Source organism: Dioscorea cayenensis, unplaced genomic scaffold (genome assembly GCF_009730915.1).
Source record: "Dioscorea cayenensis subsp. rotundata cultivar TDr96_F1 unplaced genomic scaffold, TDr96_F1_v2_PseudoChromosome.rev07_lg8_w22 25.fasta BLBR01000367.1, whole genome shotgun sequence".
Lineage (NCBI taxonomy): Eukaryota > Viridiplantae > Streptophyta > Magnoliopsida > Dioscoreales > Dioscoreaceae > Dioscorea > Dioscorea cayenensis.
In genome coordinates, this window is record NW_024086758.1 from 119011 (window position 1) to 132810 (window position 13800).

At 39.9% G+C, this 13800-nt stretch overlaps 1 non-coding gene across 1 annotated transcript; it reads right to left on the reverse strand.

Annotated features, from left to right (window-relative positions):
- Positions 1 to 3389: 3389 nt before the first annotated feature.
- LOC120254147 lies at positions 3390 to 3496 on the reverse strand. The gene has a single exon (XR_005534538.1). It is a non-coding gene; the product is annotated as a small nucleolar RNA R71 (small nucleolar RNA).
- Between the last annotated feature and the right edge of the window lie 10304 nt (positions 3497 to 13800).

Consider the following 13800-nt stretch of genomic DNA (forward strand, 5'->3'; position numbering starts at 1 on the left):
CCATCATTGTCGATTGCCACTGATCTCCTTTCTCTTGTTATGAGCAGCCTCTCTATTGTGGGCCTTCTCAAGCCAAATCAAACTCCCACTACTCTTTCTAAAAGATTACTCTCTATTTTCTTTCTCTCATATTGTTTTCTTAGTCAAACATTCAAACAAAAAAAAAAACAAAAATCAGATCCTGCCATCCCAACTTTGGCTACCTTTTTCTTCTCTTTCTTTAGTTACATATTCTTCCTACAACCACCTTCTTCTTCTCCTTCTTCAGTCATCCTCATCTTCGGCCACATCATCTTCTACACCCCCAACTCCGGCCATCCCATCTTCTCCTTCTTCGGTCAGACATACTTTAAGAAAAAAAATAAGATCCAGCAACCATCCACCCACCCACACTGTAGTAACATTGGCGCCAAAGTCTGAACAATGCTGCCGTCGCCCGCCTCCCTGCCGGTGCCGGTGCCCATCCCTCACCAGCGCTGCTATCACTTCCCTTGAGACTATTGCTTTCTCTTTCCAGTGTTTGAATTCTCTTTCCAAAGAGAAAGAGACATCTGCGTTCTGCTTCCAAACTTAAATAGCCAATTCGCTGTACCCACCATACTTGAGAAAATTTTCCAAATAGAAAGAGCCAATATGTTTAGGCCCACCATTCTTTGAAGCACCTTTACAAACAAAAGAAGGCTACAAGCTGGGGCCTACTATATAAATATATATACAAATAATTAAAAAAAAGCATCTGTGTATTATACACTATTCTAATAGTGCACTATTATCTACAGTTATATATATTAAATAAAAAAATAGATGCATATGGGTTCAGTCATGCTCCATTTAAGGAGAACTATCTACGGACTACATTCACAAAGGTAGGTGATAAGTGCTTGTATATTAGTAATACAAACTATTCTTTCTTACGATAAGCATTACTTTTCTCAAATTTTATCGCTAATACATGTGTATTTGTGTTCTTTTGTGCATGTAGGGTTGTGGGGACAAGTATAGAAGAAAGAACACAAAGTAGATTGTGTTTACACTTTATTGATCGAATCTTGGAGTGAACAAACGTGAAGACACTAGTTGTACTCAAAGACATGTGAGTGTGTGCCAACCTCCGTTGTGCTCAAGTGAATATGCAAATTGGAGGGGCACAAAGGCAGTCACACTCATGTGTTTTGACTTATGCAATGCTAGCAAGATTTTCGTCAAATGTGTTTTTATTTGAAGATGCAACGCGATCTACAACATGGACGTCTGCCTGTTTATGTTGCCTTGATGAAAAGTGTGGATTCTGAAGTATTTTGATAGAGTACTATAACAGGTTACTGCAGCAAATCATGTAGCAATTTACGGTAGCAGTTATTGTTCATAGGCCGCTGAAAAACAAATTTTTGCAGATTCACACGGGCATGTGGAAATTCCACATGCCCGTGTGGATGCCCGATTCTAGCCCTATTTAAGTCGCGATTTTAGCCCGATTTAGGCATCCATCTTTTCATCCTTTGGCCTATCTTTTCTCACCTTTGGAGGCACCCGCGGCTTGGAGAGGCTTTGGCTGGGTTTTTGGAGACATTTATGGCTTTCGACACCGCGTTTCCTTTGGAAGAGAGTTATTGGGGGAGCTTTTGTCGGCCCCGATCCGTCGACGTGTGACCTAGGCTTGACGAGGGGACCTTTGGAGAAGACGCAACCACTCCACAAGACCATTGACACGAACACCAAGGGGGTTTTATTCATGGATCGCATCTTTTTACTTTTGATTTCATTATTGATTGTATTTTTCTCCATGGAGACCTAAACCCCTAGTGGGTACTTGGGCTTGCAAACCCTAGGATGATATTGTTTCTTTGACCTCTTATTATGCTTTCATTAATTGATGTTTTAATTGAGTTCCAATCTTGAATGCTTGTTAAGTTGATTTTCCCTTAGAGTGACACTAGGGTTAAGAATCCATTTTGGGAATCCTTGTGGATGAGTGACACATCATGAGGGTTAGACAATGCTAGATTGGACAGGGTTAAGAGGGTGAGTCGAGAGGTAGTGGAGCATCCCCTTTCCCCTCTAGTGTGATTCATCTTACCCCCACATTCCAAGAGTTCTTTGTGTTTATAATAGAGTGAAGTGGTAAGAGACGAACTCTGCTGGGCCTTAGTTGCGCAAACAACAGAGTGAAGCGTTGAAGTAATCCTTAGTATCTGGGGCTTAATTGTGACTATGGTTTTTTCGCCTGGACCAAAGGGTTAGATCTATTTTAGGGAAAAGGGTTTATCACTTGGAATCCCTAGAGCCTAAAGCAACCTAGCACTGTGTGAGGTGTCGAGACTGAGAGATTATACAACCGGGGTATAATGTAGGGTTAGTCACGGTTGACCTTATGTTTTGGGACCATGTGTTTAAGGATCTCCATGATTCATTATACATTACTTAGGAAACATAATGATTGGTCTTACATTTGAAACAATAGTCCTAGTGTGAGCAATGTCCAGGTGCCCCATTTATCGTCGATTGCCTCTCCTATCTTTTATTTGCACCTCCTTCTTTTTTTCTTATTTCTATTTGTATTGATTCTTATTCACATGACTATTAACTCATTTTCATTCTAGTTAAATAATAATATTTGTATTTTTAATCACAATTCCTTGTGAATTTAACTACCCACTGACACGGGTATTATTACTTCGACAAACCCGTGCACTTGTGGTACATACTCAGAATTGCGTTGTCAAGTTTTTGTCACTGTTGCCGGGGAATAGGCATTTTAGAAACACTTTACACGTTGCTACTTTAGCTATTCACTGTTTATTCTATTTCACACTTTCTTATTCTTCCATCATTCTGATTTGTTATTCTTTCTTTGGTTGTAGCTCCGGGTTATGACCAGAGGGAATCCTTCGACATTGGTTGAAGATGATCCTGAACTTGAACGAGCACTTCATAGAAGAGGTAAAGAACTTGTGCAAGAACAAATAAATCAAGCTGAGGAAGAGGGTGAAGGGTCAGATATGGTAGAACAGAATGAGTAGCAGAGGATAGTATTAGATTATGCCAGACCAACAGTTCTTAGCACACAATCTAGCATTGTGCGACCACCGATTACAACTCAGAATTTTGAGCTCAAGCCAGCATTCATCCAAATGTTACAATAGTCGATACTATTTAATGGTTTGACCGATGAGGATCCAAACAATAACATAAAGAACTTCTGGAAGTGTGTGACTTGCTCAAGATCAATGGTGTTATGGATAATGCTATCAAGTTGAGGGCCTTCCCATTTTCCTTGAAAGGGAGAGCAAAGTGATTGCTACATTCATTACCTAGAGCATCGATCACTACATGGGAGAAGATGGTAGAAGCTTTCCTTGCTCGATTTTTCCCTTCCTGCAAAATTTGCGAAGCTTAGGAATGAAATATCCTCTTTTGTGCAAATGGAATTGGAGTTTCTATTTGAGACATGAGATAGGTTCAAGGAGCTCCTACGGAAATTTCCTCAACATGGGTTCCCTGAGTGGATTATCATTTAGACTTTCTATAATAGGTTGACCCCGAGCACAAGACAGTTACTTGATACTGCAACAAGAGGTACCTTAGGAAGCAAGACCCCTGAAGAAGCCCGACATCTCATTGAGGAAATGGCTATGAACAGTTATCAGTGGAACACAAGGGATAGAAAGAAGGTAGCCCGACTTTATGAGATTGACGCAGTTACTTCATTGACGGTCCAAGTTTAATCATTGAGCAAGAAGTTAGACACTCTAACTTTTAATAGAGTAGCGGCCGTGACTAGTTACACAGCGTGTGGGGGATGACATGCTCCATCTAATTGCCTGATTTCTATTAGTGGTATATCCTCGGTAGAACAAGTGGACTTTGTGGGTAATACAATGAGAAACCAAGGCAATCCATATTACAACACCTACAATCCTGGTTGGAGGATCCATCAGAATCTTTCATGGAGTAATCAAGGGAAATGGAAGACAATGGTACCACCAAGTTTCCAACAACAACAAGCCCCGAATATGGAGAACCAAGTTTCAGGGTTGGAAAAATGGATGACTAATTTAGAGAAGGCTTTAACCAAGTTCATTCAATCATCTGATATAAGATTTCAATCAGTTGAAGCCACACTTCGCAACCACACCACATCATTGCACAATTTGGAGAATCAAGTGGGGAAAATTTTGAAGTTCTTATTGGAGAGACCTCAAGGAAGCTTGCCTAGTAACACAGAAACTAATCCGAGGGAACATGTGAAGGCGATCACTTTGAGAAGTGGTCGTGAGGTTGAGGGTAGGCTTTCGAGTGAGAAGACCAATGTTGAAGCACCCAAGGTATTGGAGGCTGAGGAGAGAACAAAAGGAAAAGAGGTGGCATCACCACCTTACAAGCCAAGAATCCCTTATCCTTCAAGGAACGACCAAAATGATGAGCAATATAAGAAGTTCTTGGGGTTATTCAAGTAGTTGCACATCAACATCCCGTTTGTGGAGGCATTGTCTCAAATGCCTCGTTATACAAAGTTTCTCAAGGACCTCTTGACCAACAAGAGAAAGTTGGAGGAGAGTACATCTGTGATTCTTGATGCTTCATGTTTGGCGGTGTTGCAAAAGAATATGCCGAACAAGAAGAAGGACCCCTGAAGCTTCATCATTCCGTGCAACATTGATAACATGGGTGAAGAAAAGGCATTGGCGGACTCAAAGGCTAGCATCAATGCCATGCCTTATACATTCTTCCAAAAGCTAGGCTTTGGGGAGCCTAGGCCCACTCAGATGACACTTCAATTAGCGGACTGAATGGTGAGACATCCGAGGGGCATCATTGAAGACGTACTTGTAAAAGTTGACAAGTACATATTGTTGTAAGAGATAAGAATATTTCAAAAGGATTTAGTTAAATATTGACTTAGTTCCTCCATTATTTATGTAATCCTATTATCACTCTAACAGATTTGAGAACGTGGGTTTTAAGATTTCAAACTACCCGTTAGGAGAGATTTTATATAAGAGATCTCAAAATAAGAGATAAGATAAGATAAGAAAAGCTCTCTCTCCCTTTTTACCTTTTCACCTTTTCTTCTTACAGCTGGGTTAATCTTCTCTCTTTATCTGTTGTTCCTGATCCTATTTTATATAGAAGAGCTTGTTGAATCCTGGAGGATACATCGTATTAATTTTTGGTTGGTGTCGGCGAATTATCCTTGAGGATAGTGCTATCACACCTCAAGCTATATTAGTTTTCACCTATTTCACGCATCAATATTTCTAACATTCTCAAGGATAATTATGGCTACTGGAGATGGAAACATTCCCTCGTTGATGTCAGTTGATGCTCGGGGACATTGCTACTATCACGATTCCGATGTTGTTCCAAACATTGGTGGTTCTCATCGCTGTCACTGCAAATGGAAGTCCCGCTTATCATTGCTGCCGCTATTGCTCATCAGCTTCGTATGCCAAACCATTTCTTGACATTTCCAAGATTGAAATTTTTAATGGAGACAACTTCAAGAGGTGGCAAGAACGAGTGTTCTCGGTTCTAGATATGCACGGGGTTGCATATGCTCTTATTAATTCTAAGCCACTTGAGTCATCCCCCAAGCAAGTCGAATTATGGGTTCATGCCAATAAGGTTTGTAGACACACAATTATTAGCACTCTTTCTAACGAGTCGCTTTGATGTATATTGTGCCAATAAGGAAGCAAAGGAGATATGGGACTCCATGATCACAAAATATATCACTAAGATGCTGGAAAACAAAAATTTGTCATTGGAAAATACTATAGATGGGAGATGACAGAAGATAAAGACATCAAAGTGCAAATTAATGAGTACCACAAGTTGCTGGAAGATCTCAAGTCAGAGAACATTATTTTGCAAGAAGAATTTGTGGCTGGCTTGCTCATTGAGAAGTCGCCTCATTCATGGAATGACTACAAACAACAACTTAAGCATAAGTACAAGCAACTCTCATTTGCAGACTTGATTACACATATCATAATTGAAGACACCAATAGAAAGGAGTGCAAAGCTCCCAAAGGAAAGGAGATTACTACCAATGCCAACTTGCTGCAAGACAAGCCACACAAGCCAAATAAAAGGTATGAAAAGAAACATGATTTCAAGCCTAAACCTTACAACCCCACTTTCAAGAAGAAAGGCAATTATTTTGTGTGTGGCAAACCAGGCCACCATGCGCCTCAATGCAGAAAGAGGATGGGGAGAAATGGCAATCCTGCTAAACCAAATGTAAATTTGGTGGAGGCAGATGATATAATTGTTGCGGTCATTTCTCAAGTAAACCTTGTGGCCAATATGAAAGAATGGGTGATAGACTGCGGGCTACTAGGCATATTTGTGCAAACAAAGATGCTTTTTGTGTCCCTATACCCAAGTTCAAGAAGGGGAAGAAAAGCAATCTATCTTGGTGATTCACGAACCGCTCGTCTTTGGCAAAGGTAAAATCCCTCTCAAGCTAACTCGCAAGACATTGGCATTGAATGACGATTTCATATTCCTAACATTCAAGCAACCTAGTTTCGTGGGATTGTTAGGAAAAGTGAGAGTGAAAGTGTCATTTGAATCGATAAGGTTGTAATGACCAAAAAAATAATAATTTTTGTGGAAAGGGCTATTGTAATCATGGTCTCTTTGTTCTCAATGTTGCTGAAATTATCAATGAAAATGCTAGTTCTTCTGCTTACTTGATTGATTCTTTTGATTTATGGCATGCTAGACTAGGACATGTTAGTAATGCTTATATTAAAAAAATGCAACAACTTGGTTTGATTTCTAGCAAAGAATACATGCATGAGTAAATGTGAAATTTCAGTCGAATCTAAACAAAACCAAGAAAAACATGTTCACTGCTTTCTAGAGAATCATACTTATTGAGTTTAATTCACACAGATGTAGGAGATTTAAAGCAAACTATGACCAGAGGTGGTAAGAATTATTATGTAACTTTTATTGATGATTTCTCTAGATACTCTAAAGTATATCTGCTTAGAAATAAAAATGAAGCTTTTGATATGTTTCTGATATATAAAGCTGAAGTAGAAAATCAGTTTAATAAGAAAATCAAAAGGGTTAGGTCAAATAGAGGTGGTGAGTATGTTTTACTTAATGATTATTGTGAAAAGGAAGGTATTATACATAAGACAACTCCTCCTTACTCACCTGAATCTAATGGTGTGGCTGAAAGGAAAAATAGGACCTTAAAAGATATGATGAATTGCATGCTAGTTAGTTCTAATGCACAAGATAACCTTTGGGGCGAAGCTATACTTTCAGCATGTCACTTGCAAAATAGAATTCCTTATAAGAAAACTAGTAAGACACCTTATGAGTTATGGAAAGGATATCCTCCTAATCTAAAATATTTGAAAGTGTGGGGGTGTCTTGCCAAAGTTATGCTACCTGATCCTAAGAAAAGGAAGATAGGTTCAAAGACATCTGATTGTTTATTCATTGGTTATGCTGAACATAGTGCTGCATATAGATTTCTAGTACTTAAAAGTGATGTTCTAGATTGCAACACTATAATTGAGACCAAGAATGCTGAATTTTTTGAACATATTTTTCCTTTGAAACGTGATACTATTTCTCATGCACCTTTTAGTGGAAATGACACTGAAATTGAGGATTTGAGAAGGAGTAAAAGACCAAGAAAAGTAAATACTTTTGGAAATGATTTTTATACCTATCTTGTTGATAATGAACCTCAAACTTATCTTGATGCCATATCTTCTAAAGAAGCTCTCTTTTGGAAAGATGCTATTAAAACTGAAATTGATTCTATTGCTCAAAATAAAACTTGGATTTTAGTTGATTTACATCATGGAGCTAAACTTATTGGTTTCAAATGGATTTTCAAGAAAAAGTTTAAACCTGATGGTTCTATTGAAAAATATAAAGCTCGATTGGTTGCAAAAGGTTTTTCTCAAAAGCAAAATGTTGATTTTTTTTATACCTTTGCGCCAGTGGCTAGAATTTCTTCTATCCGAGTTTTAATTGCCTTAGCTTCAATTCATAAGCTTTTTTTCACCAAATGGATGTTAAAACAGCGTTTTTAAATGGTGATTTAGAAGAAGAAATTTATATGGAACAACCTGAGGGATGTGTGGCTCTTGGTCTTGAAAATAAAGTGTGCAAACTTCTCAAATCATTATATGGCTTAAAACAAGCACCAAAACAGTGGCATGAGAAATTTGATCAAGTTTTATTAAATGATGGTTATACTTCTCTTGAAGGGGATACATGTGTCTATACAAAACTTGATGGTAGTGATTGTGTGATTATATGCTTATATGTAGATGACATGCTTATCTTTAGTACTAGTCTTGAGCTAGTACATAAAGCAAAAGGTTTTCTAGCTTCTAAATTTGATATGAAGGATATGGGTGAAGCTAATGTGATTTTAGGTGTTAAAATCATAAGGAAAGGTGATGGAATAATGCTATCACAAGAACATTATGTTGAGAAACTTCTTAGGAAGTTTGGACATTATGATGTCACACCAGTGAGTACTCCTTATGATGCTAACACTCAACTAAAGAAAAATAAAGATGATCCTATCGCTCAATCAGAGTATGCTAAGATCATTAGGAGTCTGATGCATTTGATGAATTTTTCTAGACCTGACATAGCTTATGCTGTGTGTAGATTGAGCAGATACACACATAACCCTAATCATGAACACTGGACTAGCTTAGCTAGACTAATGAGATATTTGAGAGGTACCATGAGCTATGGTATTCTATATAGTGGATTTCCTGCTGTATTAGAAGGATACAGTGATGGTAGCTGGATTTCAGATACAGATGAGACTAAATCCACCAGTGGTTATGTGTTCACTCTTGGTGGAAGAGCAATTTCTTGGAAATCTACAAAACAAACAATAATTGCGAAATCAACAATGGAATCTGAATTCATTGCTTTAGAGTTGGCTGGTAATGAAGCTGAGTGGTTGAAAAACCTCTTAGCAAATATTCCTTTGGGAATAAGACCTACACCTCCTGTGTCTATGCATTGTGATTGCCAAGCAGCAATAGCCATTGCAAAAAATAAGACATTCAATGGGAAAAACGGACATATTCGATTGAGACATAATATTGTGAAGCAGCTGCTAAGAGATGGAATTATTTCCATTAACTATATGAAGTCGGAAGTGAATTTGGCCGATCCTCTGACTAAACCTTTGGGAAGGAAACTAATACATGAAACATCGAGGGGAATGGGACTAAAGCAAATTTGAGATATCAACAATGATGGTAACCCAACCTATGTGATTGGAGATCCCATGAATTAGGTTCATATGGGTAATAACAAGTCGTTAGTTGATTTGTTGAGCACTATACACATGCATGTCCCTCCTATGGTGTAAATAGTGCTAACTACAATGAAAGTGAGGCTGAGTTAACCTCTTAATCAAATTCCATATCTTTTATAAGTGGTGTATTAAACTGCAGTATACACTTGATGGAATGACCTATATGAGTGTGGAGTGGGGCCGCTCCTATGAGAATATGCAAAATTCTCTAGAGCACTCATGAATATCCAGGCATGCACATGGCCTATTAGCGCACATCAGCGTAGAACAACAGAGTTGCGAACGTATAATGTGATTGATGAGAATTTTAGTTTACAAAAGAGTTCTTGGTTCATAGAAGCTTCATGCTTCACCACTTATTATGTAAATTAAATCTCATTTCTTTCTAGTTCTGGTTCATAGTCTAAAGACACCAGAATCGATGCATTATACAAAATAAGAAAGACCCAGCAGTGACTTTTGTCATCCTTTTGAAATGTGGGGGATTGTTGTAAGAGATAAGAATATTTCAAAAGGATTTAGTTAAATATTGACTTAGTTCCTCCATTATTTATGTAATCCTATTATCACTCTAACAGATTTGAGAACGTGGGTTTTAAGATTTCAAACTACCCGTTAGGAGAGATTTTATATAAGAGATCTCAAAATAAGAGATAAGATAAGATAAGAAAAGCTCTCTCTCCCTTTTGACCTTTTCACCCTTTCTTCTTACAGCTGGGTTAATCTTCTCTCTTTATCTGTTGTTCCTGATCCTATTTTATATAGAAGAGCTTGTTGAATCCTGGAGGATACGTCGTATTAATTTTTGGTTGGTGTCGGCGAATTATCCTTGAGGACAGTGCTATCACGCCTCAAGCTATATTAGTTTTCACCTATTTCACGCATCAATATTTCTAACACATATTTCCTGTGGACTTTGTAGTGTTGAATGTTGATGAGGATGTCGATGTTCCGCTGATACTTGGGAGGCCATTCTTGCACACTTCCGAGGCCCTCATTGACATAGACGGCGGGGAGTTGACTTTACAAGTTGGGGATGACAAGCTTACATATCCCCTCGCCGAAGCCATGATAAATTCTCTAGACTTTGATGATACTCTTTACTTTCTTAACACTACTGATGAACTAATAGATGAATGTGTGTAGGAAATGATGAATCCGGACCTATATGAAGGTGTGATAGACCAAGAAGCGGAGAATGAAGACATGATGATGCTTGGTCTAGAAGACAAGATGCAACCTACCCCGGGGATTATGAAGAAGATGCTCCTGAAGATGAAATGTGCAAGGAGACGTCACAAGAAATGCCCCAAGACTAATGGGGATGTGCAAGAACGGAGTAAGGGTGACGAACCCTTGTGCGGTAACAAACTTGATAACTTTCCCTCTACCTTCAAAAGACTATTTTCATCATGCTTTCAAGTCATGGGTAAGAGGGAAACCTTAATCTATGAGCCCCAGTGATGTAAGGTCAAGTACATCAAGCTATGTGACATTAAACAAGCGCTTCTTGGGAGGCAACCCAAGTCTTTACTGTTTTTCTAGGTTTTAGTTAGTATTTGCATGAATAAGAGCTTGAGTGTTGGTGTCTTGATCCTTTACAAGTTATTGTTGTGATTTTCTCGTGGATTATTGGTATTATCATGTGCTTAATTGTGTGTGGTGAAGTTTTTTTGGTCGTTTGAGCGTGTTTTTCATGAGTCTCTGGTTACTTTTGTATAATATAGGCAGGCTTTGAATAGATGTAAATGTTCAGAAATTTTCTGCACAGTCTGTGATTTTTTCTAAGTCGTCCAGAGAAGACACACGGCTGTGTGGAATTTCCACACGGGTGTGTGTTTCTGTTCAGAGCTAAACTTCTCTATCCCAAGAAGACACAGGGGCGTGTGAATGCCCCTGTGAATGCCCATGTGACGGTCACACGCCCATGGGAAATTTCCACACAGGTGTGTGTTTCTCTGCAGAGTTCAGAGCTCTATCCTGAGAAGACACATGGCGTGTGTCTGCCCCTTTGTCTGACCCTGTAAACTACACACGGGCGTGGGTAATACCCACATGCCTATGTGATTTCCTACAGAGAGTTCTCATCCATCCCGAGAAGACACAAGGGCATGTGAGTGCCCCTGTGAGTGGCCCTTGTGAAGATCCACGGCCGTGTGGAATTTTCACACGGGCGTGTGAAACACTTAGAGAAATTTTCAAGTGGACAAAGAAGCTACAGGGATGTGTGGGTGGCCCTATGGGTTGGGCACACAGGAGTGGGAAATTTCCACAAGACCGAGTATGTGCATTCAGAGGCAAAGAATCCCATCCCAAGAGCATACAGGGGCGTGTGTCTGCCCCTGTGAGGCTCTCCTATGGAGTCATACGGCTTGGGTAATTTCCACACGCCCGTGTGGATGTACAAAATTCAAATGGCCGCGATTTCTCTTTATAAATCTTGTTCGCCTTTTCATTTTCACACTCCCAAACACATTGAGAAGGCATCCTTGCACTCTCCTAACTTCACACCATCGATTTAGAGAGATTTTACTCGAGTTTTCCGGCCGATTTCAAGGTTTGCATCTTCATCTTGTCAGTAAACCCTCATTCTCTCTTTTCTTTGCCATACTTGATTTTATTCGATTAAAACTAGTGAATGTGCTTCATTTTGATGTTTAACTAATGGATGCATGTTTTAGGAGAACTTTAGAACGAATTTATGATGTATTTTTAGTGTATTGCATAGTGGCTGTGCGGCTTTCACGCCCCGTGGATCCACACGGGCGTGTGGAATTTCCACATGACCGTGTGGATTTTTGTAGCATTGTTATTTTGAATGAATTTGATTGATTTCTTTTCAATTCTTGCAGACATTACCCCAGGGCAAAGAAAGTGGCCGGCAAACGTCCAAGAGAGCCCTCACATGAGCCAGAGCACATGGTGTTTGTGATTCCTAAGCATCAGGCTCGTTTTGAGAGGTTGGCAAAGCTGAAGTTTGGACAGACGTGTTTTCCAGACGTGGAGGCTTTGAGAGAGGTTTAGCTCGCCGATGACATGGCCGATGAGGTTAAGGAGCATCTTACCGCAGGCAGTTGGTGCAGATTATTATCTATTCGTGAGCCTACCACTCGGATGCTGACATTGGAGGTGTTAGCGTCCTTCGAGTTTGACCTGTCTTATAAGAGTTTTGACAGTGTTGACATCATACAATTCAGAGCATTTGGGCGTGATTACAATATGAACGTCACATAGTTTTCAGTGCGGCTTGGATTATAGGATGAGGTTTTACTGACACAGAGGAGTATGAGCGACTACTTACCAATTATACTGGCAGCTTGACTCCTCAGAGAGCATATAGAGTATTATGTTGCAGTGGTCAGTATGAGCCGGGGGTGTCGAAGGTGACTTGTCTATCTCGGCCAAGCTATAGATACATTCACACTGTCCTAAGTAGATCAGCGAATGGTCGTGCTGACAGTACTGGATTATTGAGCAGACAGGAGTTTTTATACTTATATTTCATGGTACAGAGCGTGCCGCTCCACTTGGGACACATCCTGCCAGAGTACTTACGATACCAGGGACAGTATGCCAAGATCGGTGTTCTCTTCTCTGGCCCCTACATTACTAGACTCATCATCGAGATGGGTTTATTGGATGCTATTCGTGGGGCAGAGAAGATGATCTTACCTGTTCCCCTGGGCATAGAGACGATGAGATTGATGGAGATGGTGTGTAGATACAGAGACGGGTTGTATGTGCTGAACATGCCCCCGCCAGAGCTAGTCGAGGCCGAGGGTGATGATGTAGAGGGGTCTTAGCCCGTTCCCGAGCCCTAGCAGGTGCAGACAGACAGAGGCATCTTCCACAGCAAAAAGCCACCTCCAGTGTGCGTATTCTCTCCATCTTGAGCCCATGATCATTTTGAGAGGCTCAAGAGTGCTATGGGGATGCTACAGAGTGACCTAGCTGAGGTTCATGCATTACAGGCCATGAACCACATGGAGGTTATGGCGCGTCTCGACATCTTACAGCAGATTCTCGAGCGAGACGTGACATCCCCGTTCGTGATGAGACCCAGACCCCTCAGCCACCACCATCACCACCACCACCAGTCGATCCACCTGTTTCACCAATACCAGCAGCAGTAGCAGAGGCGACTGAGCCCGACACCGACGCTTGATGCATCTTTACTTTATTTCTTTATGTTTTCAAATTTTATTTTTTCTTTTTATTTTGGACTTGTATCGCTCAGAAAGGATCTTCCTTTTGAGTTTATCTTTTATTTTCATTGTCTCGAGTTGTATTTCATTGCTTTATCTTTATATACTCGACTTTTATTTTGTTTTTGTTGAGCTTTACAGAATTCCTCTTGTGTATATGTCCAGATGGTCTTATGAGTATGGAAATTGAGGACTAGTGATAGACACAATCAATGTGATTTTCACATGGCCGTGTGTGCTCCACAACCCTTTGGAATGCAACTCTCAAGG